The sequence below is a fragment of the Hordeum vulgare genome, chromosome 4H (genome assembly GCF_904849725.1).
Source record: "Hordeum vulgare subsp. vulgare chromosome 4H, MorexV3_pseudomolecules_assembly, whole genome shotgun sequence".
Taxonomy (NCBI): Eukaryota; Viridiplantae; Streptophyta; class Magnoliopsida; order Poales; family Poaceae; genus Hordeum; species Hordeum vulgare.
In genome coordinates this window covers 573,810,788-573,818,106 of record NC_058521.1, presented here as the reverse complement: position 1 = coordinate 573,818,106, position 7,319 = coordinate 573,810,788, and positions in this window count along the sequence as shown.

Below are 7,319 nucleotides of genomic sequence, written 5' to 3'. Positions count from 1 at the left end.
GGAGATGACACGTATTTGTATTGCTTCCATTAAGGATAAAATGATGAGGTTCATTCATATTAGTTATTTTTCCTTTTTCTGCATCATGTCACTTTGCTCCAAGTATTACCCCGTTTCAGTCTTAATACTCTAGATGCATTCTGGATAGTGGTCGATGAATGGAGTAATAGTAGTAGATGGGGGCAGGAGTTGGCATACTTGCTTATGATCGTGATGCCTATATACATGATCATTGTCGTGAATAAATATTTCATAACTATGTGTTTTTCTATCAATTTTCCAAAAGTAATTTGTCTACAAACTGTATGCTATCTTCGAGAGAGATGACACTAGAGAAAACTATGGCCCTCGAGTCTACCTAAACATAAATATAAATACAATAAAAATACCTTGTTGCATATTGTCATTTAATTTACTTTTTATATTTATATTATCCTTCTACCACTATTTAATCCATGCAAGTAACGAGTTCAAGGGGCTTGACAACCCTCTTGCCCACATTGGGTGCAAGTTTTGCTCTTGTGTGCGTAGGTGCCGACGACGAGTATTTTCGTGGTTCTCATATTCGTTTGATAACCTTGGTTCTCGCGGAGGGAAATAATTACCTCTACTATGTCGTGTCTCCTCTCCTCTTCGGAGAAAATCCCAATGTAGTTTACAAGCACTAGGAAGAATTTCTGGCGTCGTTGTCGGGGATACATCATAAAATTCTTATGAGGTTCCTTCACACAAATTATCATTCACTTGTTCTCCTTTTTATTTTCCTTTATATTTGATTGCCTAAAAATATCAAAAACACGAAAGTATTTATCCTTGCTTGTTTGTATGTTTGATACTATGGCTGGTTCTTCGCTTGTTCTGTGTACCCGTGAGAATGAAGTTCTTAATTTTAAACAAAGGGGAGGAGAGAATTTAAATGATGCTTGGTATAGGATTTGCGCGCTCATAATAAGTCAAATCATAAGCGATCCACAAATGTGTTTCTTCATAATTTCCATGTGGAAAACAATACTTGGTTTGGATTTTTTCTTGGTACTATTACCGGCAATAATTTCTTAATGAGTCATCCTTTGGATGCTTTAAATGCCATGGAAAATTTAGTAGGATCACCATCTATCTCTACTAATGAAACAACTTTGACCTTGGAACATGTTATGCAAAGGATTTAAATCATTCAAAAAAAGTACCTACCATAAGACATGTTGACGATTTAGATAAAAATATTAATAATCATATTACTAAATTTGGGTCAAAAGTAGAAATAACTTTAAAATGTTAAAGGAGAAGGGGACAATAATTAAGGAGAGAGTGAAACAAAGTCGTGTTAGAATTGATAAGTTGGAGGAAGTTATAAATAAAATGGGTTCCGCTTTTTCCTTCACTGAAACTAATGAAATGACTTCTCCTAATAAGAGTCCCAAGTTCATGTATGTTCCTAAGCATGCGAGTGTCACACCTAGTAAAAGAAATGAGGTTCTCAAAATGATTAGCGTGCACCCCAACTTCATAAATATAATAATGGAACCTATGGTCAAGCATCCCATTCTTATTCCTAGGAGAGTGTTTATTAATAAATTATGTGCTCAAACTCCTAGGAAGCATGTTTGTATAATTTAGGAGCTAGATGATATCACTTGATACTATGCATTATGCCTAGCTACTCGCATAAAACGATAATGCTAGTTGAAGGCAGTACAATAGTTTTTTTCTACTTTCGGTTCTTTTGCATTGACAAGATTATTTCTACAATATTTTTTTATGTTTTAATTAGTGTTTGTGCCAAGTAAAGCATTTGGGATGATTTGGATGATAGTCGAATTGATACGATGCGAAAAAAGTAATTTTTACGTCCGCTGCAGAATTTCTTTGATTTTACTTTTACGTTTTTTTAAATGTTTACACAGTATTACCATACAAACTGCCAAGGTTTTCCTAATTTTTCAGAATTTTTGGAGTTACATAAGTATGGTTTTAGTGTTGAGCATTACAGATTGTTCTGTTTTAGACAGATTCTTCTTTTGCTTGCATGATTTGCTTGTTTTGATGATGCTATGGATTATATCAAGGGGTATAAGTCATGGAGAAATTAGAATACAGTACCTTATGCAATAATTAAATATGAATACATTTATAGCAGTACCTAAAGCTTATGATTTACCTATCATACTAACGGATCTCACGAGGTTTTTATTGAGTTTTGTGTGCTCAAGTTTTCAAGTTTTGGGTGTGATCACGATGGATGAAGGAATAAAGAGCGGTAAGACCCTAAGCTCGGGGATTCCCAAGGCACCCCAAGGTAATATTCTAGGAAGACTCAAGCGTCTAATCTTGGGGATGTCCTCATACGTTTCCAATGTATCGATAATTTATGAAGTACTCATGCCATCTTTACCTACGTTTACAATAATTTTATATGGTTTTGATGCACTTTATATGATTTAATTGGAACTAACCCAAACTAACGCTGTTTTCAGAAGAATTACTGTGTTGTTTTTTTTGTTTAGAAAATAAAAATCTCACAATCACCCACAACTTTTTGATGATTTTTTCTACGAAAAATAAGAAAAATTGGAGTGAAAAACCACCAGAGGGGAGACACCTATTGGTGCCAAGGCAATGATACGTCTCCGTCATATCTATAATTTTTTATTGTTCCATGGCAATATGATACAATTTTCACATATTTTTGGCAACATTTTATATGATTTATTGGACTAACATATTGATCTAGTGCCAAGTGTCAGTTCTTGTTTGTTTTATGTTTTTGTTTTGCATAATATCCATATCAAACGAATTCTAAACGCGATAAAAATTTATGGAGAATTATTCTGGAATATATGTGATTTTTGGGAGGTGGAATCAACGTAAACGGAATCCCTTGTCCTCCACTATACCCACCAGGGTGCGGCACATACCCCCTAGTGTGCCCTGCTATCTAGTGGCCACACCGTGAGTCGGTTGTGGTTCTTCTTTGAGTGCAAGAAAGATAATTTATGGGAAAAGTCGTGTAAAAATTTCGGCCCGATCGGAGTTCGGGGTCTCCGGGATTTAAGAAACAGTGAAGGGATAGAAACTAGGAACGTCAAACAGAAGAGAACAGAGAGGGATATCCAATCTCAGAGGGGCTCCTGTCTCTCCGCCACCATGGAGGCCATGGACCATAGGAGGAACTCTCTTACCATCTAAGGGGGAGGCCAAGTAAGAAGAATAAGAAGGAGGGGGCTCTCTCTCCCTCTCTTTCCCGGTGGCATCGGAGTGCCGCCGGGGCAAGGAGCGTGACGACGATCTACATCAACAATCTTGGTGCCGTCAACACAAACTCTCTATCCCCCTCTATGAAACAGTGTAACACCTATTTTCTCACTAGAAATCTCTTCGTAAACATGGTGTTCGACACTACATACTATTTCCCAATGATATGTGGCTATCCTCTGATGGTTGAGTAGATCCGTTTTGTTCTACGGGTTAATTGTGATAGCATGTTATTGATATGAGTTATGTGTTGATATGGTGCTCTCCTAAGGTGCCTTCCGTGAGGCGTACACGTGAAGGATACACGCTGGAGGGTTTGCAATATGTTCATGATTCGCTTATAGTGGGTGGTGAGGGTGACAAAAACTTACACCCGAGTAAGCGAGTTGTGTGCATATGGGAGTAAAGAGGACTTGATGTTTAATGCTATGGTTGTGTTTACCTTAATGATTTCTAGTAGTTCTGGATGCTTGCTAGAGGTCCAATCATAAGTGCATATGATCCAAGCACGGAAAGTGTGTTAGCGTATGCCTCTCCCTCATTGCACATGATAAGTATGTACACGTTATATTCAATTGCCTATGGACAATTTTTTTCCTGCGTTACACAAAAAGCTTTCTACTAAACAGCCCCTAACTTTTGTTTACATGCTCTTTATTTTCTTGCAAAGTAGCACCTAACTTTATTTACTTGTTCTTTATTATCTTGCAAACCTATCTATTACACCTACTAAGTACTTCTAGTTTTATTCTTGTTTTAGGTAAAGAAAACGTTTAGTGTGCGTAGAGTTGTATCGGTGGTCGATAGAACTTCAGGGAATATTTGTTCTACCTTTAGTTCCTCGTTGGATTTGTCACTCTTATTTATCTAAAAGAGCTACAAACGATCCCCTATACTTGTGGGTTATCAAGATCTCTTTCTGGCGCCGTTGCTGGGGAGCAATATCGTGGGGTGAATATTCTCGTGTGCGCTTGTTTGCTTTATCACTAATTACTTTATATTTTGTTCTTGTTTTCTATCTTTAATTATGGGTAGGAAATGCAAAATACCAAAAAAAAATAGTTGTACCTACCGAACCAATGGTTGAAGAACCACCCAAAAGCTATCATACTGGTGAAGCTTTTTACTTGGATCATCTTTGATCCCTATGCGCTCGTGCTAAAACCACAACTAGTTTAGTTGAGGGAAAATCATTAGATGAGCATGCTTATTATGTGCGACACCACTTATCTCAAAAAGGGAAACTTTTATGGCATCATATTAATACTTTGCATTGCTATGCTTGGAATTTATGTGAAATATATGGTTTTTCTTATTGTTCTAAAGACCCTAACAAACACCTTCCCTACCAATGTGAGTTTAGTGATAATGGAATCTTATCTTCTTATGCTAAAGGTGTTTATAGTTATTATGATGTTGAACAAATTGAAGAATTTGTTGGTTTTAAGGGTGCTTATGAAATTGCTTCTTTGATTGAAAAGTATGATGCTACTCTTTACAATTCTGAAAAAAATTATGTACTTAAATATTGCTATGAGAATGATGAATATAATGTTGTATTGATGAATTTATTGAAAGAACGACCGCTGTCTTGGAAGAGACTAATATTTTGCAGGAATCTATGGAAGAAGAAATTGCTGAAAATGTGAGCTTATTAAATGAAAAATATGAGGAGGAGAGCAAAGAACAAAAGGAAGAAGAGCGGATTAGCTACCCATGTACATCTTCTAATGAGAGTAACTCCTCAACTAATATATTTTTTAATTTCCCTTCGCACATACCGAAGGATGAATGCTATGATGATTACTATGGCCCTTTGCATTCATTTGAAATTTCCCTTTTTGATGAACTTGATGCTTGCTATGATAGTGGCTATGATGCCAATATGAATTATGCTTATGGAGATGAACTTTGTACAATTCCTTATGTTAAGCATGAAATTTTTGCTATTGCACCCGCACATGATAGTCCTATTATATCTTTGAATTCTCCCAACTACACCATATCGGAGAAGTTTGCACTTATTATGGATTATATTGATGGGTTGCGTTTTACCACTACAGATGATGATTTTGATGAATATAATATGCATGTGCTTGCTGCTCCTACCTGCATGTATTATGAGATAATAACCAAATCTTTGCCTCTCTATGTTTCCAATATGAAAAATTGCAAGAAACTACTTATGTTATGTATTGGTCTTTACTTTGTGTGAATAAATTGTTCTTTTATGAAATACCAATGCATAGGAATAGATTTAGACTTCATTTTCACATGATATAAATAACTTTTTTCTCATTAGTTAATTAGAAATCATTGTTAATTAAAATTAGCTTTGATATACCTTGGGATCCACGTGGACCCATTACTTGAGCACGTAATGCCTAGCTTAATGGCTTTAAAGAAAGCTCTGTCGGGGAGACAACCCGGAAGTTCTAAAGAGTCATTTATTTCTGTTGAGTGCTTTTAAAAGGTTTACAAACAAAGAAATAGAGGGAAACTTAAAAAAAAAATTCAAAAAGAGAAGCGATTCAAAGGTTTTGGCATTGGAGAAGTGAGGGTCGACCATGAAAACGTGTGTTCATGCTCATGGAAACAATGTAATTTTATCATGAGTTTCTCAAAAAATAATTATCCTTGTACAAATCAATTGTATTACCAAAGAATGTGCCAAGATTTGCCTTTAGGATGATTAGATTGCTTGTTGGTATGTGCTTTGCACAAACAGAAACTTTGGTTGTAGTGAGTAAATTTTCTTTTTTTACTAGAACGTCGAAAGTTTACGATTTCTTTACAAAATAATTCTATTAAATTTTTTTATTTCTTCCAAAGTTTTCCAAATTTTTAAAGTTACACAAGTATGGTCAATGTTCATATTACTACAAATTGTCCTGTTTTTCACAGATTCTGTTTTTGATGCATTGTTTTGCTCGCTTTGATGAAACTGTCGATTGTATCGATGGTATAAGCAATGGGGAAGTTGCATTATAGTAACTATACTGCAAAAACAAAATATTAATGGGTTTGCAATAGTACTTAAGGTAGTAATTTTCATTATTGTATTAACGGACCTCATGAGTTTTCTGTTAAGTTTTGTGTAGATGAAATCTTCGAAGTTCGAGGAGGTCTCGATACGAGGAGTTGGAGGAGATGCAAGAGTTCAATATTGGGTATTCCCAAGGAACCCCAAGTAAATATACAAGTAGACTCAAGCATCTAAGCTTGGGGATGTCTTGGAAGTTGTCCCATCTTTCTTCAACAAGTATTGGTATGTTTTCGTCTTTGTTTCGTTCACATTGTTGGGGAACGTCGCATGGGAAACAAAAAATTTCCTACGCGCACGAAGACATATCATGGTGATGTCCATCTACGAGAGGGGATTTCCGATCTACGTACCCTTGTAGATTGCACAGAAGAAGCGTTAGTGAACGTGGTTGATGTAGTGGAACGTCCTCACGTCCCTCGATCCGCCCCGCGAACCGTCCCACGAACCGTCCCGCGATCCATCCCACGATCTAGTGCCGGAACGACGGCACCTCCGCATTCAGCACACGTACAGCTCGACGATGATCTCGGCCTTCTTGATCTAGCAAGAGAGATGGAGAGGTAGATGAGTTCTCCGGCAGCGTGACGGCGCTCCGAAAGTTGGTGGTGATCTGATCTCGGCAGGGCTCCGCCCGAGCTCCGCAGAAACACGATCTAGAGGTAAAACCGTGGAGGTATGTGGTCGGGCTGCCTTTGAAAAGTTGTCTCAAATCAGCCCTAATTGCTCCATATATATAGCAGGAGGGAGGGGAGGCTTGCCTTGAGGCTCAAGGAGCCCCAAGGGCTGCGCCACCAAGGGAGGAGGAGTCCTCCTCCAATCCTAATCCAACTAGAATTGGAAAGTGGAGTCCTTCTCTCCTGTCCCACCTCCTTTTTTTCTTTCTCTTTGATTTTCTATCCTTGGCGCATAGAGCCTTCTTGGGCTGTCCCACCAGCCCACCAAGGGCTGGTGCGCGACACCCAAGGCCTATGGGCTTCCCCGGGGTGGGTTGCCCCCCCCGGGTGAATACTCGGAACCCATT